Here is a 25658-nt window from a genome sequence, read left to right as displayed (position 1 = left end):
CTAAGAGAGAGGGGGGGAAACTAATGGCTACAAAAAATTGCCCCGTTCAGGATTGTTGTCTTTAAAAGACATATGCACTCCACTTTTTAAAGAACTGTTTTGGGTTTTTTTTTAACTGCAGAGAAACCAAGAACCAGTTGTGGATCCCAGGAAAGATTCAGTGTGTGTTTGTGGGTGTAGACACAGACTCGCTCTAGTATAGTGCAGTAGCCAATGTGCTGTCAGACTACAACTGCCATCATCCCTGATTATTGACCACACTCACTGGGGCTGATGGGAGTTGTAGTCCAACACCAGACTGGACACCAATTTAAAACTTCTTCCCCGTGTTCAAAAGGGGTGTATAAGCAAGGTTCTTAAAACACGGTAAAAATCACTAAATCAGTTTCATACAATGACCTGCTTCACATGGAAGCACATGGCTAAGTGTGAATGAGTGAGCAGGTTAGCACTCAAAGGAAAAATCCTGGCTGCTTTGACCCTCTCTCGATTCTGCTGCTGTTCGGCTATCCTCAGCTAAGCCATGGTTTGGCTTAGCATTGCGTAAAAACCCAGGGCTGTGGTTTCTCCTGCTCCAGTCCAAACAAACCACGAGCTGTAGCTGGAGACGGACCACGGTCCCAGCTTTGGACACAGTGCTATGTCAAGCCATGGCTTAGCTCTAGGCAGTACAGCATCTGCAGGACCTGGGAAAGGAGCAAAGTGGACTTTACTCTGCCCCAGAATACGTTTAGCCACAGAGGCACAGAATTAGCAAGGGACAGGAGTAGGGACTTCCAAGAGTCATCTAGACCAACCCACTGAAATGAAGTAATCTCACATATACATACACACAAGAGTACAGCACAAACTGCATTTCAGAGTATGAAAGCCTCTTGTTAAGTCTGGAAATAACTGCCTTTAAAGTCTGGGGTTTAAAAGATTCCTTAGAACACGCCGTCCCGTCCCAAAACGCAGAGAATCAAACCACTAGAATATCAGTTCATGGCACCAGACCAGGAACAAGGAAGAAAGGAGGAATAACACACAAACCTCGAGGTAAACATCCTGCAAACTCTTTGCAATCTCACAGGTGATCTACTGCTGAACCTGGAACCCTTTTTCTTAGTAATTACATAGTTTTTGTTGACAAGACTGCAAAGATCACTCATCATGTAACACCATGCTCACAAATCATGACTCAGCTTCTCCTTTTGTTTTCCTTTTTAAATGAAGTACATTTCACTCAAAGGAATCCCAGAAAAGAAGCAGACTGCTCAATCCAGCTAGGACTGGTTAGACTTTGCTCTAAAATAAGAGGTTTTGCATCACGAAAAAGGGAAGCCCAAATGCCAGGGATATTGTTCAGCTGCCCATTCAGCTCTGGAGCTCCTTAGCAAGCTCTTAAGGGCCACATACTCACTGGTAGAGTGCATGCTCTAAACCGGGGTAGGCAACCTAAGGTCCGGGGGCCAGATGCGGCCCAATCGCATTCTCAATCCAGCCTGCAGACGGTCCGGGAATCAGTGTGTTTTTCCATGAGTAGAATGTGTCTTTTTATTTAAAATGCATCTCTGGGTTATTTATGGGGTCTAGGAATTCGTTCATTCCCCCCCCCCAAAAAATAGTATGGCCCACCACATGCTGTGAGGGACAGAGGACCGGCCCCCTGCTGAAAAAGGATGCTGACCCCTGCTCTAAACTCAGACCAGTATTCTGGTCTGAGTTCAGCGACTCCAGTGAATAAGCACTTTGCAGGATCAGGCCAAAGGCCTGTCTATTTCAGCAATCTGTTCTCACAGTGGCCTGTCCCACAAACAGGACCTGAGCACAACAGAACATCTCCCATTCTGCTGTTTCAAGCAACCGGTATTCGGAGGCATTTACTGCCTCTGATAGTGCATAGCCATGGGATCTAGTAGCCCTTAGAATCATAGAAATTATAGAACGGTAGAGTTGGAAGGGCCCACGAGGATCATCTAGTCCAACCTCCTGAAGTGAAGGAACCTTTGGCCCAACATGGGACTTGTACCCACAACCCTGAGACTAAGAATCTTATGCTCTACCGATTTATCCTCCGTTAATTTGCCTGGCGTGCTGTGGTCCATGGGGTTACGAAGAGTCGGACACAACTAAACAACTAAACAACAACAACAATTTGTCCAATCCCTCTTTAAAGCCATCCAAGTTGATGGCTGTTATCACTACCTCCCGTGGGAGCGAGTCCCCTTGTTTCAACGATGCGCCGTGTGAAAATGGGACCCAGCTGTGTGCTATTTCAATACCTTGATATCTGCTGTTATTTTTAAACCAAGAAGCAGTCTTGGCATAAAAAAACTTCCAAAACGTAGGAATGAGGCCAAGGGCAGCACCTGTGAAATCCCCAACGTGGTCACAAAAGAAAGAGAGCAAACTAAAAAAATATTTTTGGGTGGGGGGGGGCAGAGAGATGCAAAGATTCCTGCCCACCAAGCAGTGGTCTTTGGACTGAAGTCCCAGCAGGGAAGTGCTGAAGGGAAAGTTGTATGTCATGGAAACAAGCAGTAGTAGGGCAAGGGAGGCAGGCGGGCCGGGGAGGAGAACAATCCCATAATCTTTACTGCCCTGGGGCTGCCCTTTTCATTTGCAGCCACTTCTGCAAGCCAACAATGGGCAGCCGTGATTGGAAGTGCCTTCAAGCCTTGCCAAAGCACATATACACAGGGAATCGGAACAATCGGCCCCTGCTTTCATGGGAGCGAAAGGTTGCCGCCAAATCAAATGGGTGGGGACCCCACTCTGCAATCTTGGAATCTGCTCATAGGATATAGGAAAATGTGACCATCGTTGCAAAGAGGGCAGGGGAGAGGTTCCCTTTCCTAGTAAGTATAAAAGGAGAGGGGGGAGAGAATGGAGGAGGCAGGGCGGGGAAGAGAGTGGCTCAGAGAACAAATGAGGCAACTGGAACAGAATTAAAACAAGACGACATTGGAAAGTCCCGAAGCAAACAGAAACTTGGGAGATGACAAAGAAAAGGTCCTCTCCTCTCCACCCGTGCCCAGCACTGAATAAAGACTTGTTTTCAAAGGTTTTACCTGCACCATGCCATCCTCTCTACCAGGTCGGTCAGCAACAGGCAGGAAAGCAAACGCAGCCGATTCACACATTCACCTTTTCCTCTTAGCAAGCCCAATTTCAGTCCTCAGTGCAGGAAACGGCCCTGCTTGCCTCCCGCCCTTCTCAGGGGACTCTCAGCCCGGCAAAAAGTCCATCTGCTCCTCCACCTGAGCCACGTGCAAGCCCTGCGTCATCCAGCCATTGAAACCACGTCCTTCACCAGATGTGACATCAGCCTGTTGCCATGGGAATGATGGGGGGTGCGGAGAACCCCGTGTTCTGGAACCACGGCAGCTTCAGGCAGCAGAGCCGGCTCCTGCCTGAGCGAGGAACAGACGGGTCCAGAGCCCCCTCCTTACACCCAACTGCAGGCCTTTTCTTGGGCAAGGCCTGTCCAGACAGAAAGCAGCCTGTTGCACGGTGGCAGGATGGGGAATTAAAATGCCTCCTGTGCAGAAAGGGACCGTCGCTCCCTGGCAGAGCACGCCCAAGCTTTGCACACAGAAGGCCGCAGGTTCAAACATCAGCATCTCCAGGTAAAGCCCAACTGGGGAACTTGTAGGGTCCTGTCTACTTTTATAGACCCTCCAGACTCTATGTGTGTATGTGTGAGTGAAGATGGGTGAGAAAGACATGAGATGTCAGAGGGAGAGTCAGGGAAAGAGAGAGCACTATGTAATTCTGCACAGCTGCAAACAAAAATTGCTGGTGTCCTTCATGTAGACAAGAAGACGAGAACATCAAAAGCTTTATGGATCCAAGATGAGGGGCCAGAATATTGGTTGACCCAAGGTCTACCTGCCATTTAAATCCAGGTTTACTTTCCAGATTTAGGGACGCGGGTGGTGCTGTGGTCTAAACCACTGAGCCTCTCGGGACTGCAGATCGGAAAGGTCAGCGGTTTGCATCCCCGCGACAAGGTGAGATCCCGTTGCTCTGTCCCAGCTCCTGCCAACCTAGCAGTTTGAAAGCACACTAGTGCAAGTAGATAAATAGGTACCGCTGCGGTGGGAAGGTAAACGGCGTTTCCGTGCGGTCTGGCTTCCATCACAGTGTTCCGTTGCGCCAAAAGCAGTTTAGTCCTGCTGGCCACATGACCTGGAAAGCTATCTGTGGACAAACGCCAGCTCCCTGGACCTGAAGCGAGGTGAGCGCCGCAACCCCATAGTTGCCTTTGACTGGACCTAACTGTCCAGGGATCCTTTACCCTTACCTTACTTTCCAGATACTTTCTCTCACTTGCTTTTGGGAACAGCTCACAGAATCACAGAGCTGGAATCTAGACCAGGGTTTCCCAAAATTGGGTCTCCAGCTGCTTTTGGACTACAACTTTTATTATCTCTAGCTAGCAGGACAGGTGGTATGGGATGATGGGAACTGTACCCCAAAAACTCTGGAAACAAGATCTACAATGCTGTATGAACCAAGTACTCCTTCTCCTCATGACTGAGGAACTGTAGACATCTCTTAGACACCTGGGATTTTAGGGCACGACTTCTGAGTCACGGATCTGAGTAGGGCTGAGCCAAGACATCACACAACTTAAGAAACTGAGCTAGCCTTGCAAACAGATCCACAAAACTTACTTGCCCAGCTGCCAACAGAACTTTGTAGCACATCAAAGGTCCAACAACAACATGACACCAACACCACAAACCCCAATGCACTTCCAGTTTTACAAAGCTCCATCTGGTCACCTGGAGGAGAGTCTTGCTCACCTCAGGCAACTACAGAAGTGGTTAACAGAAGTCTGAGCTGATTGCAAACTACAAAGCTCAGCCAGCCAGCTCTCAGATCTACCCAGGACTCATCCTGCCAACGTAAGGCAGATTCAGCACCTTGCACAATAAGCTTCTCATCTGACCTCTCCAAATGAAGCAGCTTGAATGGGTGGCTTGAAGACTGTCTCTTTTTGCTCACGGAGCAGCAGTGATAGTAGATGTGCAACACTTAGGAGGGAGGGTGTGAGCTTCACCAGCGATTTCTTTGTCTCTTGGAGATCAGCTTCTCCCAAGTTCTGCTAATTAAGATCCCATGCAGACAATAAGCACTGAGTACAGTTTCCCCAACTGAACTGAGTACAGTTTGACCAAACTGCAGGAGGCAGTGGAAGACAGGAGTGCCTGGCGTGCTCTGGTCCAGGGGGTCACAAAGAGTCAGACACGAATAAACGACTAAGCAGTAGCAGCAGCAACAACAACAGCAACAGCAGCAGCAACAGCAGCAGTTTCCCCAGATTTCAGACAGCCAAGGTCCAATTTTCTCCTGAATTAAAACTGGGGACATGCATCTTACTGTTCCGTTCTAGAAAGTATTTGCCTTTTTGAACTTGTAATATTTGCTTGTGTCCAGCTACCTTCTGCATGAAAGCCAGTGTGGCGTAATGGTTCAGAGTGTTGGATCACGGACCTGGGAGAGAAGGGTTTCGAATCTGCACTTAGCCATGGAGCTCACTGGGTGACCTTGGGGGCCAGTCACCATCTCTTAGTCTAACCTACCTCACAGGGTTGTTGTAAGGATGAAAGAGAGGAGAACCACATACATCACCTTGGACAGCTCCTTGGAAGAAAAAAGTCATAAATAAATGAGAACCTGAGGGCCCTGCTCTTTCATAAGCACTGCTGCTGCTGCTGCTGCGAGAGGCCACGTTACAGGGAACCAGGCAGAGAGCCTTCTCGGTAGTGGCGCCCGCCCTGTGGAACGCCCTCCCATCAGATGTCAAAGCGATAAACATCTACCTGACATTCAGAAGACACCTGAAGGCAGCCCTGTTCAGGGAAGTTTTTAATATGTGACATTTTAGTGTATCTTTCATCTTTGTTGGAAGCCGCCCAGAGTGGCTGGGGAAACCCAGCCAGATGGGTGGGGTACTAATAATAATAATAATAATAATAATAATAATTATTATTATTATTATTATTATTATTATTATTATTATTATTATTATTATTATTTTCTTTTTAAATGCTTTTAACTTGATTTTTATATCATTTTAAATTGGTTTTTTTTTAGTGTTTTATCTGTTTTTAAGTGGGTTTTTAGAGCATTTTGTGGGATATTCCTGGAAGGAGAGGAGCAGTGGAGAGCAGGGGGAGGCCCAATTTCAGTGGTTCTGGGTAGGGGGAGGTATGGTGTGGGAGGAGGGGCAGACCAGGTAAGGGGCACACAGCACAGGCAGTTAGTGACTGTGCCGTGTGCCAGTCCCTCCCCCGACCTGGGGAATTGTGGTTGTCATATCAGCCAGCCCTCGGGTCTGCGACTGCTGCTGTTGAATGCCAGGTCAGCCCAGGAAACCATCTCCCTCATCCATGATCTGATTATGGGTGAAGAGGCTGGTCTGGCATGTCTCACTGAAACCTGGGTGGGTGAGCAGGGTGGAGTTGGTCTCACCCAGCTGTGCCCTCCTGGGTACTCATTGCAGCATCAGGCCAGACTCGAGGGTTGGGGAGGAGGAGTTGCTGTGGTCTATAGAGATTCTCTCTCTATCTCCAGGCTCTCTGTCCAGTTGGGGGGGAATCTGTGTGTTCCTGGCACTGGACAATCGGGACAGATTAGGGATTCTGATTGTCCTCATAAGGGAGCTGTTCCTGGAGGAAGAACTGTGACGGGAGAGACTCCATCAGGCAAGGCCTCCTTCCACCTGCCTTGCTCTACCCTGTGCTTCTCAATGTGTAGTGTGTTGTTTTATGTACAGTGGTGCCTCGCAAGACGAAAATAATCCGTTCCGCGAGTCTCTTCCTCTAGCGGTTTTTTCATCTTGCGAAGCAACCCTATTAGCGGCTTAGCGCTATTAGCGGCTTAGAAAAAGGGGGGGGGGAGCGGAAAAAATCGCAAGACATTTTCGTCTTGCGAAGCAAGCCCATAGGGAATTTCGTCTTGCGAAGCGCACCGAAAAACGGAAAACCCTTTCGTCTAGCGGGTTTTTCGTCTTGCGAGGCATTCGTCTTGCGGGGCACCACTGTACTGTGGCTTGCCATTGTTTTATTGATTATAGTTTAGATATTATTGTAACTGTTGAGTGGATTTCTGTTTAACTTTTTATATGTTGATATTATTATTTTATACTATTCTAATTGATTGTTGAATGTTACTTTTTTGATGTAGGCTGCTTATTTTAAAGTTATGTTTTATTATCACATTTTTGTATTGCATTAGATTGTTATAAGATGTACATTTTTTGTTTCTTCAGCTTGTAAACCGCCTTGAGTAAAATAGAAAGGCGGTATACAAATTAAAAATGATGGTTTACCACCCACCTCACTGCCCAGCAGTCTCCCTGCCTGAGCTGGCAAGGCTGGTCTCGGGGGCGGTGTTGAGGACTCCCAGACTGCTGGTTCTGGGAGAGTTCAACATCCATGCCAAGGCAGCTGGCTCTGGGGTGGCTCTGGGCTTCATAGCCGCCATGACAACTATGGGGCTGTCTCAACATGTCACTGGCCCAAAACGTCACTGGCAGGCCACACTCTGAACCTTGTTTTCTCAACTGGGAAGGTTAATTTGAAAGTGGGGGACATTGACATCAGTCCCTTGTCATGGCCAGATCACTTCCTGTTGAGATTTAGGCTGTCAGCAACTTTTCCTCTCCGCAGAGGCAGGGGGCCTGTTAGGAAGGTCCGCCCTCAGAGGCTGATGGATCCAGTGGGATTCCAAATGGCTGGGGGGGGGGGCAGCGGTTCCGGCTGATATGACTGGAGCCCCTGTTGAAGCCCTGGCTGACCTCTGGAACACCCAAACAGCTCAGGCTATTAATACGATCGCCCCTGAGCATCCTCTCCAACTTCGGGGAGCCTGTTTGGCCCCATGGTATACTCCAGAGCTTAGGGCGAGGAAACAAGCTGGAAGACGGCTTGAACGCAAGTGGAGGAGATCCGAATGAATGCAAGCAAACACTGGTAAGGGCTCATTATCGAGCCTACCTAGTGGCAGTGAAGGCAGCAAAAAAGGCATACATTGCTGCCTCCATTGCATCCTCATTATGTCATCTGGCAGAGCTTTTCCAAGTTGTACAGGGCCTTTTGTCCAGAGCACAGTCTTGTCCTGTTGTGTTAGATGAGTTTTAGTTGGTAAGGCTCGAGGATGTAGACAAGGTGCCTTCTCTGAAGTGGCTCCCCGTCTGTGGAATGTCTCCCAAGCGAAGTTCGCCTGGCGCCTTCATTATACACCTTTAGGCGCCAGGCAAATATGTTCCTTTTTAACCAGGCCTTCAGCTGATTTTATTGACATCCTATGCCCTTTTAAAATGTGGGGGGGGGGGGTTGAGGGGGAGGTTATTGGGTTGTTGGTTTTGTACTGTGAACCGCCCTAAGACCTCCAGGTATAGGCCGGTTTATAAATTCAATCAATCAATCAATCAATCAATCAATCAATCTGTCAATCAGTATAAAAAAGTACTGGATCTGGGTATACCTCTTGACTGGAACGTGTAAAATGCAAAACAGAAAGAAGCTCCCAAGCAGTCTCTTGCTACAATGAAAGATCCCTTCCCCACCTGTTTTTTTAAAAAAAAATCAGCACCCAAACTGTATTAATAGGAAGAGATTTTCTGCACAGCACCCCCCAAAATGCCAAAAGCGAATACGTAGAGCTGCACATAGGCACCTCGCTGGGGCAAATTGAGAGCAGTACCTTCAGGGAGAAGCCCCTCTGCGCAGTTTCAGACATCACAGCACCCTCGGTGTTCGGCACAATCCTTTGAAGGGCATTTCTGAAAAGGAAAAGGAAGGGGAGGTTAGAGGGCAGCAAGCAATTAGCAGGCAGCAAACATTCCATCTTTATAAAAAGGACACATCATAAAAACTACCAGAGGACACAAACAACCAGATGTATTAAAAGCACTGCCGCCCAGAACATCACAGGCCTCTTCCCTCTGGTGGGTGTTGGGAATGACACCTCAAAGTGGAAAGAGAGGGCAATGAATTTCCAAAAGCTACGGTAGGCAAGAGCAGCCACAACCTCTCGTCTCCTGGATATTTATAGCTCCCCTCGACACAGAAAGCTCAAGGACAGCCACAAAACACCACTGCAAAAATATGCAGTGTATGGCTGGGGCAACCCAGTCAGATGGACTCCTCCTCCTCCTCATCATCATCATCATACTACACCCAGTGTATGGGCAAAATCACTGCACACAACAGAAATGCCCCAAATGCCATTGTTTCGGCTAATTCAGCATTATTCATGCAACCCACATGATCGGTTCATCTAGAAACACCTCTTCACAGAGCCTTCTGACTGGAGATGCTTGAGATGGTACCCAGGACAGTCCACATGCAAAGCATGGCAAACTCAGCCACGGAGCAGCAGCCCTTCCCAGTCCTGCCAGCTTATTCCACGACCCTACAGGGGCAGCCCTAGAACAATAGCCTTCCGATGATTCAGGGAAACGTGAGGTTTTCTTCCCCTTCCTCAAGTTTCAAAGGGGAGGTAGGCTCTTTGCTGTTTACACAGATTGTCTCCCCCAGACAAAAAAACCAAGCAGCAAATCAAGAACAAAACTTGAGTAAAAAGGTAATGGTAAAGGACACCTGGATGGTTAAGTCCAGGCAAAGGTGACTATGGGGTTGCGGCGCTCATCTCGCTTTCAGGCCGAGGGAGCCGGCGTTTGTCCACAGACAGCTTTCTGGGTCATCTGGCCAGGACTAAACCGCTTCTGCTGCAATGGAACACCGTGATGGAAACCAGAATGCACAGAAATGCCATTTACCTTCCCGCCGCAGCAGTACCTATTTATCTACTTGCACTGGCATGCTTTCGAACTGCTACGTTGGCAGGAGCTGGGACAGAGCAAAAGAAGCTCTGTTGACATTTCCATTCCACCTTAAGGAGCAGGTGTGTGGAACTGTTGCGTGTCACATGTCTGTTTACATTCCAGACCAGCTTGCTGGGAACTTCAGTTGTGTATAGTTTTTGCTTTTCCCATTCTCTCTGAGACAACGAGGGAGAGAGACAACATGTTTCTTTGTCCTGATTTATGATTAATAAATCTGTAGTTGTAGTATGCTTCCACAAGCCTCACACCTATTCTGTGTGCGCAGTTCGATCTGCGGATAGTGTGCCCTGGCTCAGAAGCCCGGGTCGCTGATTTACGTCGGAGCAGAGGTGATGGTCTTCGCAGCGGGACAGCTGTAAGGAGACGGCCCAGCCAGGGCTAGCCAGCTGACCTCCCAGCTCTCTGCATGCCGACAACCTCACCCCAAAACCTTGAGTGTGTGATTTGCCTGGAGGGAGTCCAGGTTCTGACATCACCAGCCCCTTTCAGAGGCTGTTCAGGGCACTTCCATTTTTCAAGAACCCTGGCCAGTGGTGACTGGTAGACCACGTAGGAGGCCACAAAGGGTACCAGCCCAGGGCTTACACAGCCTCTCCCAATTGAGATGTTATGGAGAAATCCAGCCAGGTGTCATCAGTGCAGCTAAAGCACCTTGTCCCCAAAATCCTTATGACCTCTCCCAATAACTTCATATACATATTACCTTGTGAAGTTGGGATATCTCAGTTGGTAGTGTGTGAGACTCTTAATCTCTGGGTCGTGGGTTCAAACCCCATGTTGGGCAAAAGATTCCTGCATTGCAGTGGGTGACCCTCGCGGTCTTTTTTAACTCTACAGTTCTATGACTAAATAGCACTGGGGCCCCAGGGGACCAAAAATCACTCTCCCACTGCTACCCTCTGGACTCGGTCCCATAGTGAGGACTGGAGCCACAGTAGCAGCATGCTCCCCATTCCCATTCCTGCCCCATGGCTCTACAAGCTCTCACCACCAAGTCCCTCCCATCAGGGTATTTCAGAACCTGGAATAAAAACATTCTCGGACAAGATCCTGTTATGCTAATTCAGAAGCTCCATAAGCAAAAAGGTTGACATTCATTGTTCATTTCATCATTTAAAGTCCTGACCTTCCCAATGGTCAGGAGTCAGTTCAACAATGAAACAAAGTCTGTGTTTATTTTAAATTTAAATAGCGACATGCATCGTAAGACGTTTAACCAAAGGAAACTTAAAATACAATGGAGCCCAATAAAAACCCTCGGCAAAAAATGTAAAAATGCAAAGCACTGGAAGAGAATGTATCAGCAGTACAGCTTTCCCTTGGGCTTTATCGCCAAAGGTCTTGAACCCAGACTGATGTTCCTCCTTAGTTTAGCTAGATGACCTGTGGCAAATCACTGGCTCTCAACCAGACCTAAAGCACATGGCTGTTGTGAGGCTGATGTGCCACTTTTGAGCTCCTCTGATGAAGGCAACAAAATGCTAGAGATGATAGATAGATGATAGATAGATAGATAGATAGATAGATAGATAGATAGATAGATAGACAGACAGACAAATATAGATCTCCTCCCACTTCTGCCATGCTGAGGACCAGAAACTTACATCTTTCTAAAAGTAATGACGAAAGTTGAGTTCTGTTAGATCAGGCCAATGGCCCATCTAGCATCCTGTTTTCATAGTGGACAACCAGATGCCCCAATGGGAAACCCACAAGCACGACCCAAGAACAGATCACTCTCCTCCTCACGTGGGATTACTCACAGCGACTGGCATTCGAGAGGTATTTACTGCCTGCAACAGTGTGGAGGAGCACGGCCATTGTGTTTCCTACCCAACAACTGCTTTATCCTCCATGAATTTGTCTTTCGAAGCCATCCAAAGTTGGTGGCCATCACTGCCTCTTGTGGGAGAGAACTCCACAGTTTAGCCACGCACGGTGCAAAGAAGCCCTTTATTCTAACCGCCCTGCATCTTCTACATGAGCACAGCTCATCCCGATCCTGTTACGTCTACACATTTTGTGCGGAAGCCTTTATTCCGGATTCTGAACTTGCCTGGGCAGCTGAAGCGTCTGATGTGTGACGTTTGTACAGAACGATACCAGGAGAACAACGGACAGCGCGATCCGATCTAATATCTCAAGCGCCCTGGGTGCAGCAAAGCATGCGATGCACCTTTCCATTCACTCCCCACAACGGCAGGATGTGAAGCTGCAGGCATGATACTATCAAACACACTCTGCTGAACAGAAGTAGGCCAGGAACACCAGGCCCTGCCAGGCAGAAGCAGCCGTACACCCACCCCTTGCTGCTCGGCTAAGTATAGACCTGCAGCTTATTAATAGACCAAGATGTAGGAGCCCGTAAGAAAGGCAACGCCACACGACGCTTCCTCGACCCAAACAAAAACTGTTTCGCATTCAAGAAGCTGGGGTCCTTGTTTGGAGTTTCACATTCTCAGGAATATGCTTCCCTCCCTCACTTTTAAGCTCATCTAGGGAGGAATGATGAAATCCAGGGTTGGCAAAAGGGGACAGCATCAAAAACAGGAAAGGGGAAAATGCCACCCTTACTGAATCTAGACTGCTTACTGCAGACCCAAAGCTGCACTTCTTTGAATCAGAAGTCTGTCCCTGCTGATTAGCTGCTTCTCTTCCTAAGTGTCGCAGAGGGGCCTCCTTCAAGGTAAATGCGCACATGATTCGACTGCAAGCCTTTTAAATAAACTTAGGGCTACAAGAGAAAGAGGGAGAGAGCGAGCGAAAGAGAGACCCTCCAAGCAGTGTTAGAAACTCAGATATTTAAGCTAATCATCAAATAGCACCTTAAACCTAGGTTACAGTCACCACAACTGAATGTCTAGGTGCCTTTTTTTACAATGAGATTTGTTATTGTTGTTGTTGTTGTTACTAGCAATAGCATTACTGTAGCTTTGCTTCTTGCAATGAGGGAACCGCCAGAAGGCCCTCAGCACTGGACCTCATGGGGCTGAACGATGGGGGTGGAGATGCTCCTTCAGGTATAAGGGCCGAGGCCGTTTAGGGCTTGTAAGCAAATCAGGGCAAGGGCTCCAGAAACAGGGTATCTGAAGATGCCTTTAGAAAGAGAAGAGTCCACTGTTTCTAGCCCCTTGCCAGCTACTGAACAAGCTCTGAGCTGTTTTACAGGCTGACTTCCCGCCACTACTGGCCTTCTATTCCAGCTTCAGTTACTCTGACAAAATTGCTCTCATTTTGCACCAGTTTCTCCCTTCCCACACTTTATCCTGGAAATAGAAATCCTCTATGAAGTTGAAAGCTAACAAGATGAGGTTATTCGCTTTCTACAGCAGCAGAAGAAGCCGGCTGCAAATTACTAGACCTGCCTGCATTATACCGCTAATGTCATTCCCCCCACCTCTACCTCCCACTTCCAAAGAGCCTCAGAACTACTTGCTAGATCTCCCCGAGGAAACTAATTTGGATTTTTACACTCCACCAGCAGCAGGAAAGTGCTAACTCCACAGCGAGAGAGCAGATGGCAGCAAACCAGAAGTGAAAGGTAACTGTGGCCAGCTAAAAAACCAGCATGCTGCTTTGTTGCTCTTTATTCAGATCGCGGCTGGTTTGCTTCCAAAATTCATTAAGTGTGCATGTAGGGGGTTGAGAGGGAGAACACCCTTTTTTGCACATTGCCTGTTGAAGATTTTGAGTCCACTGCGCTGAAAAAGCCCACGCCGCTCTCAGTGCTATTAATCGCCAGGCTTCTGGGGTTAGTGTTTTCTGCCATGGGAAAGCAGCGCTGTACAGAGCTCACATATTTTCTCTTGGGCGTACGGCTTTTTATCATCTAACGGCAGTTTTGTTTTTGGTATGAAGGGCACAGAGGCTCGGTGGGCCTCTGCAGAGCCGTTTATGCCTGTAGGAAAAAATCGTTTCGGATCCTTCTAGTTGAAAAGCACATATAATTCTTAATAAGGGCACTTCTGCTCCAGCACTCTGCTCTCACAAAGCCCCACATGGTGCCCATGGGGAGCCTGCAAGAGGGACCTGAATGTAACAGCTCACCTTCACCCCAGGAAGGACCAGCTAAGCAGCCCAAGGCCAGCATAAGGCTACGGATTTATTTGTTTGTTTTGCACAGTGCCCTTCATCCGTAGATCCCAGGGAAGTTCATTTCTGCAATGGGAATGAGTGTGCTGTGCTTCCATCGGGCTGCGCATGCATGCAATACTTGGGTGCCAGCACAGGGAAGCGAGTGGCATCTCAGAACACTATCAGCTGACACTGGCATTTGTGCTTTTAAGATCTGCTGGGCAGGTTTTTCCATTTGGTTCCACTCACAGCTGTACTGCTTTTGATTCAAGACTACAGTGGTACCTCGGGTTACATACGCTTCAGGTTACAGACTCCGCTAACCCAGAAATAGTGCCTCAGGTTAAGAACTTTGCTTCAGGATGAGAACAGAAATCGTGCAGCGGCGGCGCAGCAGCAGCAGCAGGCCCCATTAGCTAAAGTGGTGCTTCAGGTTAAGAACAGTTTCAGGTTAAGAACGGGCCTCTGGAACGAATTAAGTACTCAACCCGAGGTACCACTGTATTTACCGTATTTTTCGCTCTATAAGACGCACCTGACCACAAGATGCAGCCAGTTTTTAGAGGAGGAAAACAAGGGAAAAAAATATTCTGAATCTTTTATTTCTGTAGAGCCTCTTTTCAAAAGCTTGATTTTGCAAGTGAACAGTAGAAGCATTTTAACAGGCATTAGTGCTTGGATTTCATTCTTTCACAGAAAGCCCCAGAAAAAAAAAATGTGATCATCTGGTCGTTTGGAGAGATAGAGGCACATGGTTTGGGCAGTGATGGAATCCAAGACTGACTGAAGAGGGAAAACAAGAATAATGTTCTCCTGTCTGTTTGTTAAGTTGCTCAGGGGGCTAAACAAGGGCTATCACACAACAACCCAGTGAGGTTAAGGTTGCCCTCTCTGCACAGCACCTCTCCAGCAAAGCGGGAGAAGAAATGGAGCCCCTTCCGTTTCTCCTCCCGCTTCGCTGAAGGGATGCTGCGCAGCGCCATTCGCTCCATAAGATGCACACACATTTCCCCTTACTTTTTAGGAGGAAAAAAGTGCGTCTTATGCAGCGAAAAATACGGTAAATGGTTTATTCCTTAATGCTGTTTTTACAGGATTCCATGTGACATGCTTGGTGGGGTACACACATACGTATAGAGAGAAAGATGTAGATATATACTGGAACAGTCACACTCAGTGGGCGACCACCTGCTTTGTATGAAAAATGTCCCCAGCTCAATCCCTAGCTGGCCTGGAAAAAGGCTCCTTCCTGAAACACTGCAGAGCTGCTGCCAGTCTGTGTGGACAATACTGAGCCAGAGGGACTGCTCACCATAGGGTGAAACATTCCTGGACTGTACCACTTCAGACTGCAGGTGAGGGGGGAGATCGCATAACTAACTACAGTCAAACCTCGGTTGTTGAACGTAATCCGTTCTGGAAGACCGTTCAAAAACTGGAGCAGTTACTTCTGGTTTTTCGGCATTCAGGAGTCGAAACGTTCCAAAACAGAGCTGTTCGAGAACTGAGGTTTGATTGTATTCCACTTGGTTCAAAAAGCAGATGTTGCGAAAGTTTTATTTTATTTTACTTTATTTGCCGCCCTATACCTGCAGGTCTCAGTTAAGTTCACAGAATAAAATCAAAATACAAAACCACAAAATACATAATCAAAATAAAAACTACAACCCAATAACCCCACCCCACCCTAAAAAAACCACATTTTAAAAGGGCACAGGACGTCAATCAAATCAACCAAAGACCTGGTTAAAAGGGAACTTATTGCCTGGCACCTAAAGGTGTATAATGAAGGCTCTTCTCCCCAACAACACTTGTCTTCCATGTGTTTAAAAATTCCTCCCACCCCCACAGGGGCAACATTCAAGCATGCAAAAGCAGTCTGAAGCAACAGATCCCAGGAACCGTTTGGTCCTTGCCTGGAGAGTCTCACAGTCTGTTAGGAATTGGAACGAGACCCAAAGGGGCATTATTGGCAAGACCACGGGAAAAGCCACCCTGTTAAGCGGGTGAGAGAGTTCCTTTGTTGTTTCGCTGAAAAGCAAAAAGTGCTGGCTCAAAAATAATAATAATAAAAAAAAACCCAGCCGAAAAAAATTCCATCCGCTGCCCAGTGACCTGCATTCCCAGCCGGAATAAAAGAGGGAGAGACCGGCAAATTTGGCTCCCAGCCTCTCGGAGGCTCAAATTACTGTGCAAACAGTGATTAAAACAGCCAGCTGAGCGCAACAGATATTTTTTCCTTTATGCGGGCTGCAAAACATAACATGTCCCATGCCTCAATTTAAAAAAATAAAATAAACAAAGACAGGCGGAACAAGATAGCATCCATGTTGGTCTTAAAACAGCTATGAATCTCATTGTACCACTACCAAAACCACTGATCAGGCGAAACACTCATCTAGTCCATCATCCTGTCCTCAATGCAGTCACCGTGATGGGAAGCCCACAAGCAGGAGCTGAGACCAATGGTATTCTCCCCACCTGCCAATTCCCAGCAGCTGGCGTCCACCAAATCCACTTCCTTATTGGAGAATTAAGCATCTATGGGGATGAATGCCACAGAACAGCTTCCCTCGGAACAAGGAAGTTTTAAGTGGTAAGGAAAACACAAGTTGTTAATGTTCTACCTGCTGTAATCTGAGTTTCCTTGTTTGCCTCCACTAATTCCACATCACAGACGTTATTCAAACACCCACTAACACAATGAAAATAAGACTGGGCAAATAAAGCAGGAAAAGTTGCGATTCTGTGTAAAATTTGAAAATTACCTCCCTACCCACCAGCAGCTGCCGAAAGGAAAAGGGATTTGTCAACGGGTCTACCCCTGCATTAAGCATCATGCTTTTGTAGGAAGTGGATTATGAAATGGAGAGCATCTAAGAAGCACGGGAGGCCTATTTATTCTAACCCCGGGGTGGGATAACAAATCCAGCAAGTTTAATAGGCCAAGTTCAGTGGGAGCTGTGTGCAAGTTATTACAGCACCAGTGGGTGTGGTGGAATGGTTTTTTAAAAAGTGAAACCTTCCTTTGAAGTCTGCTTAGACGTGCAGAATGCAATTAAATATTGCTCTGCAGCAGGCACAGAATGACAGATAATCCCATGCCGTTTATTATAAAATTGGCCTGGTTGCCTCTCTCGAAACACGGTCAGCAGCTTGCAGGTCTGCATTATGGCTTCCCACACTACCGGCTCCGCAAGGGAAGGACAGCTGGACGTGCAAGGGAGGAAAATTCCCGGCGTACGAAAATCCTCGGGATGCTGGCGTTCAGCATCTTATTAAAACCACAGCGCTGTAATAAATATGTCAAGCAAAGAAAGGACATCTTGGAAGCCTGGGAAGTCCTAATCAAGACTCTAAGTTTCCCCGGTTAAAAGCCCATCTAACCTCAGCAGATACTTGGCTCGGAAGCTGCTGCTTTGGAGAGGAGGCCTATTTGGGTTTGGCATCCTTTTCTGTGTTTTGCTTTACATAAAACACAAGAGCCAGAGAGCAAGATTCCTTCTCTACCACTCCTCGTACTCCAGATTTCATTCCCCAACCCCAAATCCTCTTCTCCCACACAGATCCACAGGGCTACTGTGCAGTGTCTCCTATCCCAAGCTCTCTAGGCATTTTGGATCTCAGGAAGGCTGCTCCCAGTGGCCAGTTAATATCCTCTACAGCTTTTGAAATGTGCTTGTGGGAAAGTGTTTTTTTCTGTTTTCTTATTTCTGTTTTAACTATTTATTTTGTGCTTTTATCCTGTATTTTTATCTTGTGAACCGCCCTGAGATCTTTGGATGAAGGGCGTTTTATAAATTTAATAATAAATAAATAATAGCCTCTAACATCCAAGTTTAATAATAATCAGCCAGAGAGAGCGGGCTTCAGTGTTTTACCTAGAGTAGTGGAGGGATGTAGACCCTCCAGACGCAGTTGCACTGCAACTCCCATCATGCCTCACCATTGGTCATGCTGGCTGGGGCAGATGGGATTCGGAGTCAAGCAAACAGCTGGAGGGACGCAGGATCCCCACCCCTGGGCTTAAAGAACAGAAGCAGCAAGGAACCAATCAGATGTCGAGCACCAAAAAGGTTAGAGGTTTGTTCTGCAAAAGAAACTAACCCCCTCGGTTTTTTTCAGATTAGGTTTGTGGTGGAGTTTGTGAACAACCAACCTGGCAGAAAGTGTAAAATCAGATCAAAGTTCAGGCAAGCAAAAACACTGCCTGCTCTCAGGTAAGTAAAGAAAACTGGCACAGGTCGATTTTATCCATCACCACTTTTGTCTACAAGGACCGAGCCATTACTGTCTCCATGTTTTAACTGGGACTTTAAGTTAAGCAATACATTGGATTTTTTTTTAAAAAAGAAAGAAATTCCTTGGACATGCCTGAAGAAGTTCCTAGAGCATCGAGAGCTGCCATTGCCAGCACGTTCAGTATTATTTGATGTAATAAAAAGTCATGCTTCACCACTTTCTCCTTATTGAAAAGGTGAGAAAAGACACCAGAAACAACAAAAAAGGCGGAGTATTAAATGTATGTAAAGGTAATAGTGTACACGCTCCAGAAAGGAACCAATTTAGTTTATGCAAGATGCTAATAAAGACCAAAAGGTGTGTTGTGTGTGTGTGTGTGTGTGTGTGTGTGTGAGAGAGAGAGAGAGAGAGAGAGAGAGTGAGAGAGAGAGAGAGAGAGAGAGAGGGAGAACACCTACTTAAAGGCAATGCTATACATATTAGTATTAGTGAAGAAGGGGCAATAGAAGCAGCTGATCTGTGTGCAGAAGGTTCTGATTCAATCCCCAGCACCTGAGGAGATTTCACCCCTCCCATATCCAAGAATCTGCTGATGTTCTCTGCTGATTCTCCAGAGAGGAGGGGCGGTTTCTGCTCTCTACTTATTCCGCTCCAGCCTCACATCAAAGTGTCAGAGAGAGAGAGAGAGAGAGAGAGAGACTCTGAGTGTTAGAGAGAGATTGTGTGTATAGATAAGGTTGCTGCTAAGAGCAGCTGCAGACACTCAGTGCAGTTCAGCATTTTCGTTTAGACCTCATTTAGCTCTGTACATAGTTGTGTATTATAGTTGTAGATAGAATAAAAGAAGATATTCTACAGAGCTGCTCTCTGAGTCGTTTATGCTCTGCTATACTCTGCTATACTCTGCTGTGCGACGACTGTCATCTTGTTGGAGTGAATCCGGTGCTCACAACTCTAAGCTGTGAGTCCACAGCACTTTGACCTGTTCCTGTGCAGAAGGTGGTCTCTGGAAGTGCTACCCAGCTCGCCTAGCCCAGTCGGGGCTGAAGTGTGTGAATCCAGTTGGTGGCACTGGCTCAAGGGCGATGCTGACAGCAGGTAGGGTTAAAAATGTTCCCTATCTGAAACCCTGGCAGCTAGTCAGTGTAGAGCTTTTCTTAGGATTGAATTACCCCAGGACATATACTGCCACAGGGGCCAGATTAAATCATAGAATCATAGAGTTGGAAGAGACCACAAGGGCCATCGAGTCCAACCCCCTGCCAAGCAGGAAACACCATCAGAGCACTCCTGACATATGGTTGTCAAGCCTCTGCTTAAAGACCTCCAAAGAAGGAGACTCCACCACACTCCTTGGCAGCAAATTCCACTGTCAAACAGCTCTTCCTGTCAGGAAGTTCTTCCTAATGTTTAGGTGGAATCTTCTTTCTTGTAGTTTGGATCCCATTGCTCCATGTCCGCTTCTCTGGAGCAGCGGGCCCCCAAAACGGACTTTGGACATGCCTGGTGCAGACAGTCCTGAGCTAGATGGAACAAGGGTCTGGCTAAGCATAAGGCAACTTCCTATGTTCTTATGAAAATTATGGGAAAGCCTTGCTTTAAGGCCACATCACAGGTTTTAAGTTAATTTGCCGGCTAAAGACGGGGGGGGGGGGGGGACGACGACCAAGAGCAATAAAGCTTCTAGTGAAAAATCTATGTACTGATCTGTGTGTGTGTGTATAGCAACACCGGCAGTGGCACAACAAAAGAATTCCAGTGAACTTAATAATTAATAGTTCTCAAGAACACCTAGTACCAAATGACAAGCCAAGCTAAAAATAGTTCAGAAATGCTGGGAACACTGAAACAGCAGCAACAAGACAAATCGGAGAAGCCCTCCGTCAGAGAGATTTAATGCTGCTGGAAAGGTTACACAAATTCCCCCAGGTTGTTAAATGTTAAGAAGCACAGACGAAAGAACAACGTCCCTCTACAAATGATACCAACAATAAAGGGGGTATTGAATATCCTCTGCAAATGTTTCATCCAGGTTCATTTAAGAGGTAACAGAAAATGCTGCCATCGAATGTGGATTCTGCAGGCATTTAAAGGTGAAATGAGAGCATTAATTCAGATTACTTTGGAGTCATCAGAAAAACATGAAAGAACCTGGCAGGATGAGACAAAAGGTCTGCCTAGTCCAGCATCCTGCTTCTTACAGTGGCCAGTGAGACACCTCTTGGAAGCCCACCAGGAAGGCAGCAAGGCCACAGCCCATTTCTGTTCCTCAATGAGCACACTGACCATGGAATATGGCCATCATGACAAAGCGGCACTGATAAGGTGAACTTCTAGGAATTTTGAAGGGTAGATCTATCACCCTCCATATGAATGGGGAAGTTGAAACAGTCACCCCACTTACTTATGGATTACGCAGAATTGGATAAAATGACTGGAAAAATTAGATACCAAAAGGATCACAAGTTCATCAAGGACTGGGGAAAGTTTACGGATTATCTGAAAAACATATGTGATGAACAGACAACATTAGTCGGTTTTAAAGAGGCTTTGTGATAGTTAAAGGTGTATTGTAAAAAGAAATAGAGATGAAAGGATAATATTAATTGGCAATATAATATATCGAAAATGCGTAACAAATAGAAAATATGGATGATTGGTGGAGGAGCTGGTGGAAGTACAAAAACTGGAAATTTGAGAACATGGTTGTGTTGATCAATTTGTAAAAGAAAATTTAATAAAAACTTATTATAAAAAAAACACAAACAGTCACCCCACTTATCATTGTCATCGGCACGCACCCCCCAAGTCTCAGGACACATGGAAACTTACATTTGAGTACGATAGTTATGAACATCTTGGCATTCACTTTCACATGAAGAAGAAGAAGAAGGAGAGTTTGGATTTGATATCCCGCTTTATCACTACCCGAAGGAGTCTCAAAGTGGCTAACATTCTCCTTCCCCTTCCTCCCCCACAACAAACACTCTGTGAGGTGAGTGGGGCTGAGAGACTTTAGAGAAGTGTGACTGACGCAAGGTCACCCAGCAGCTGCAGGTGGAGGAGTGGAGATGCGAACCCGGTTCCCCAGATTACGAGTCTACCGCTCTGAACCACTACACCACACTGGCTCTCATGAGAATGAACAGCCTACCCATAGATTCATAGATAGGCTGAATCTGGTCAAAGAAAATGGAAAACAGTGGCTCTTCCATCCCTGACCATGTAAGCCAGTCCTTCAGCAATCTGGAGCCCTCCCTAGCACTGGCTGGACCTGACGGGAATAGCAGTCAAAAACACAGAGAAGGGACTAGATTGCTGAATATAGAAATATCAAGGTTATCATCTCCAAAATACGGAGTTTCCAGACCTATAAACAGGAGCTGAAGGGAGCATACATGGTTCTCCCTCTCCCCATTTTATGCTCATAGAGCAACCTTGTGAGGTGGGTTCGGCTGAGAGACTCACCCAGTGAGTTTAATTCCTGGGCAGGGATTTGAACCTTGCTCTCCCAGGTCCTAGTCTAACACTCCAACCACTACACCACAGTGCTCTCTCTCTGTTTGAGCCAGAATGGTCCAAAACGAGGTGTGCCTGACTATCAAAAGAATTCAAGGGCGTTAATTTCAGTACGACAGAGAAAACCCTTCATACCTTACCATGTATGAATAAGCCCTTATTATCTCCAAAATCGTAATAAAGAGATCACCACAAACCACAAGAGTGACGACAATCCCCACTATTGATAGCATCAGTTGTTCCGAAGCTGTCAAGCTTATTTGTGCCTCACGTCAAAGCTAATGAGCAAGTACCAGTTTATTTTTCTTGGCCTCCACACGTCTCTGAAAGAAAGAGATAGACTGGAAAGGTAGGGCTTGCCACCATCAAGAACTTTTAAAAAGCAAATAAATATCTGTATTTGATTAACCTTATACTTATTTGAAAGTCTGGCTAAACCCAACGCAGCTTCAAACATATGAGAGATCTGAACTTGCTGGATTTCAATGCCTCTTTTCAGAAGCCCAAGGCTGCCCTTCTGTCTTCCTCTATCTGGCCCCTGGGACTCTCCCAAGCCACACCCCCTTTCCCTAAACCACACCCCTACCTGGCACTGCTTTGCACCCTCTTTCGAGCTGAACTCCAATAATACTCCTTGCTTGGGGGAAGGGTACAGGCACGTGCAAGTGTGTGCAAAAAGTAGCCTGCAAAGCAAAGGTAAAATCTACATACATTGCTCCACCCACTTTGGCCTCTGGCCCCGCCCATCGCCAGAAACGAAGGTTCTGAGAAGCAACAGGCAAGAACATATGGGATGGACTAAAATGAATGACAAGGATGACCCACCGAAGACAACGGCCAGAGGAAATAATGGGAGCTGCAAATGGAAGACTCCATTGGAATACATGTGCCATTTCCGACATTCTTTCAGTATATGCCAAGATAATAATAATAATAATTTTTTATTTACCGTATACCCCGCCCTCCCCAGCCAAGGCCGGGCTCAGAGCGGCTTACAAGCAATAATAAAACAAGATGAATGATTACAACTTAAAAACAAAAATAAAATACAACATTAAAATAATGGAACATTAAAATATTAAAATGTAGCCTCATCGCAGGAGGAGAAGGAAAAGAAAGGGGGGAAAAAAGAAAAAGAGAGAGGGAGGGAATCAAACTGGCTCCAAGCCAAAGGCCAGGCGGAACAACTCTGTCTTACAGGCCCTGCGGAAAGAAATCAGATCCTGCAGGGCCCTGGTCTCATGAGGCAGAGCGTTCCACCAGGCCGGAGCCAGAGTTGAAAAGGCCCTGGCTCTGGTTGAAGCCAATCTAACTTCCTTAGGGCCCGGGACCACTAGGGTGTTGTTATTTATGGACCTTGAGGCTCTCCGTGGGGCATACCAGGAGTGGCGGTCCCGTAGGTACGAGGGTACTAGGCCGTGAAGGGCTTTAAAGGTCAAAACCAGCACCTTAAATCTGACCCTGTACTCCACCGGGAGCCAGTGCAGCTTGAAAAGCACTGGGTAAATATGCTCCCATGGCAGAGACCCCGTGAGGAGCCTCGCTGCAGCATTCTGTACCCGCTGGAGTTTCTGGGACAGCTTCAAGGGCAGCCCCGCATAGAGCGAATTACAGTAGTCCAGCCTGGAGATGACCGTCGCATGGATCACTGTGGCCAGGTCGGGGGGGGGGGAAGGTAAGGGATCAACTGCTTGATGCGGCGAAGGTGGAAAAATGTCGCCTTGGCTGTTGCTGTAACCTGCGCCTCCATGGAAAGGGAGGCGTCAAGGATTACACCCAAACTCTTAACGGAAGGCAATGGCACTAATTGGGCCCCCGCAAGAGAAGGGAGTTGGTCCCTCATCCCCATGCCATCCCGACCCAGCCATAGGACCTCTGTCTTCGAAGGATTTAGTTTCAATCAGCTCCCACGAAACCATCCAGCCACAGCTTCCAAGCATCTGGTCAGTGTGTTTGGGGCCGAGTCAGTGTAGCCGTCCATCAGCAGATAGAGCTGGGTGTCACCAGCATATGGGTGACAGCCCAGCCCAAAGCTCCGGATAATCTGGGCAGTTAATAAGATGGGCAGCACCTTAAGGGACCGCACGTCAGAGCAAGGCGCTAAAAGCAGGAGAGCAACTACAAGGCTGTTCGGCATGAATGGCTTTTGATTTCACCGCCATCCTTGCTGCAAGTTAAGCCTAAACTCTTCCTTAAGGGTAACCGAGGCAGACTGCCCGCCTTCGGAATAGAAAAGATGGGCAGGATAAAGCTCAAACAGAGCTTCAGCTACAAAAAGGGGGGGTTGGGGGTTAATAGAGAAACTCTGCTTTTTTTGTGTAGCTTCCCCACCCATCGTTTTTACTACTAGAGTAAGGCAGGCAAATGAGCAGACCGGCAGGAAACTGCTAGGTTATTTTAACCAGGGGTGGGGTTTTGACTTGGGTGGGTGTTGTTTTATCTGGAGGGTGGGGTTGTTTTTAAATGTTATGTGCTAATTTGGATTTTTGTATTGGTATTGGTGGGCTGGGGGATTGTTTTAGAGGCTTTTGTTGGGGAGCATATTTTTTATTAGTCATACCTCGGGTTACAAACGCTTCAGGTTGTGCGTTTTCGGGTTGCGCACCATGCCGAACCCGGAAGTACCAGAACGGGTTACTTCTGGGTTTCGGCGCTTTGCGCATGCGTAGAAGCACCAAATCACGACCCACACGTGCACAGACGCGACGCTGCAGGTTGCGAATGTGCCTCCTGCACGGATCACGTTCGCAACCTGAGCGTCCACTGTAGTTTATACAATAATAATAAAAAAAATTATTTATATCCCACCCTCCCCAGCTGAAGCAGGGCTCAGGGCGGCTAACAACAATAAAATAATACAACATTCTAAAATCATTTCATTATAAAATTAATTCAAATCAAATTGATGGCAACCATTGGGCTAGAGTTCTGTGTAGATTGCCAAAGGAGGGAGTCAGGCTGTGCCCTGGCCAAAGGCCTGGTGAAACAGCTCTGTCTTGCAGGCCCTGTGGAAAGATGTCAAGTCCTGCAGGGCCCTAGTCTCTTGTGACAGAGTGTTCCACCAGATCGGAGCCACAGCCGAAAAAGCCCTGGCTCTGGTTGAGGCCAATACATTAGCATTGTTAATTGTTGTAATGATTTTTATTAAGTATTTTGTGCTGCTGTAACTTTGTGTTGTGAACTGCCCTGTTTGTATAGGGCGGTATACAAATGTAATAAACAAACGAAAGCAGGGACTGCTTATGGATGAGCGTTGTTGCGCCTGTCACTCACTGGAGGTCTGGCTATGCAGAGGTACAATTTACAGGTCCTGTGCCACCCATTTTGGAATTACGCTACCCATCAACCCCAGCCAAGACAGCTGATGGGAATCACAGCCCCTAACATCTGGAAGGTGCCAGGGTTGGGGAAGGCTGATATAAAGGGTGACCATCTTTTTCAAGTTCTGCTAGTAAGCTTCTGGAGGCCGCTGGCTGGTCACGGTAGCAGACAAGGTGCCAGGATAGGCTGACACTGCTTTGACATAGCAAAGCAGCCCTTCTGATCTAATACCAAGAGCAGCGGTGTGTGGACTCCGCTGGAATGCATGAGCAATCACAACAGCAGCTTACGTGGTCATTCATCAGTCTCTCTTTATTCAGTAAAAGGGCTGAAACAAGCCACAGGCGCACATGAACGGAGCATGTGAATGAGCCAACCCTGTCACCTGTTGAATTCTGAATCACGAGTGTCCTCTCTGGCTCCCATCAGGACAGACGCAGGTTTGCATCCAAGCACCGCAAAACCAGTGTCGAATTACAACCAATTATCTTTTAAAAACTGGCAAGAGCCCAACTCCAGGCATCATCTAAACACGTCGCTTTTTGCAGCTGTTACACTCACCGCATTCTGCTGTTTTGAAAACCCTCATGACCTCAGCAGCATTATGCTCACTTTCCCCCACAAGTTAGCTGGTTCTAATAAGCAAGATCTTCTCCTG

General features: G+C 47.0%; 2 protein-coding genes across 4 annotated transcripts in view; both read right to left on the bottom strand.

Moving 5' to 3' along the window:
- Nucleotides 1-25658, bottom strand: part of FBXO34 (F-box protein 34) — a 56129-nt gene that overhangs the window by 15683 nt on the left and 14788 nt on the right. For 2 of the 3 annotated variants that reach the window (XM_083733942.1, XM_083733943.1), the window contains exon 2: nucleotides 8701-8779. The gene's annotated coding sequence lies outside the window, so the exon portion shown is untranslated. Of the gene's footprint in view, nucleotides 1-3053; nucleotides 3304-8700; nucleotides 8780-25658 lie in introns of those variants that run through there. The other variant, XM_083733944.1, reaches the window with a different exon arrangement.
- CGRRF1 (cell growth regulator with ring finger domain 1) overlaps nucleotides 18717-25658 on the bottom strand; it is a 451182-nt gene continuing 444240 nt past the window's right edge. Inside the window, exon 8 of the transcript XR_014563772.1 lies at nucleotides 18717-19248. The gene's annotated coding sequence lies outside the window, so the exon portion shown is untranslated. The remainder of the gene's footprint in view (nucleotides 19249-25658) is intronic.

The sequence above is a fragment of the Podarcis gaigeae genome (genome assembly GCF_964106915.1).
Source record: "Podarcis gaigeae genome assembly, chromosome: 1".
NCBI classification, from domain to species: domain Eukaryota; kingdom Metazoa; phylum Chordata; class Lepidosauria; order Squamata; family Lacertidae; genus Podarcis; species Podarcis gaigeae.
The sequence above is the reverse complement of the archived record's forward strand: the minus strand, read 5'-3'. Positions and strand labels throughout refer to the sequence as shown.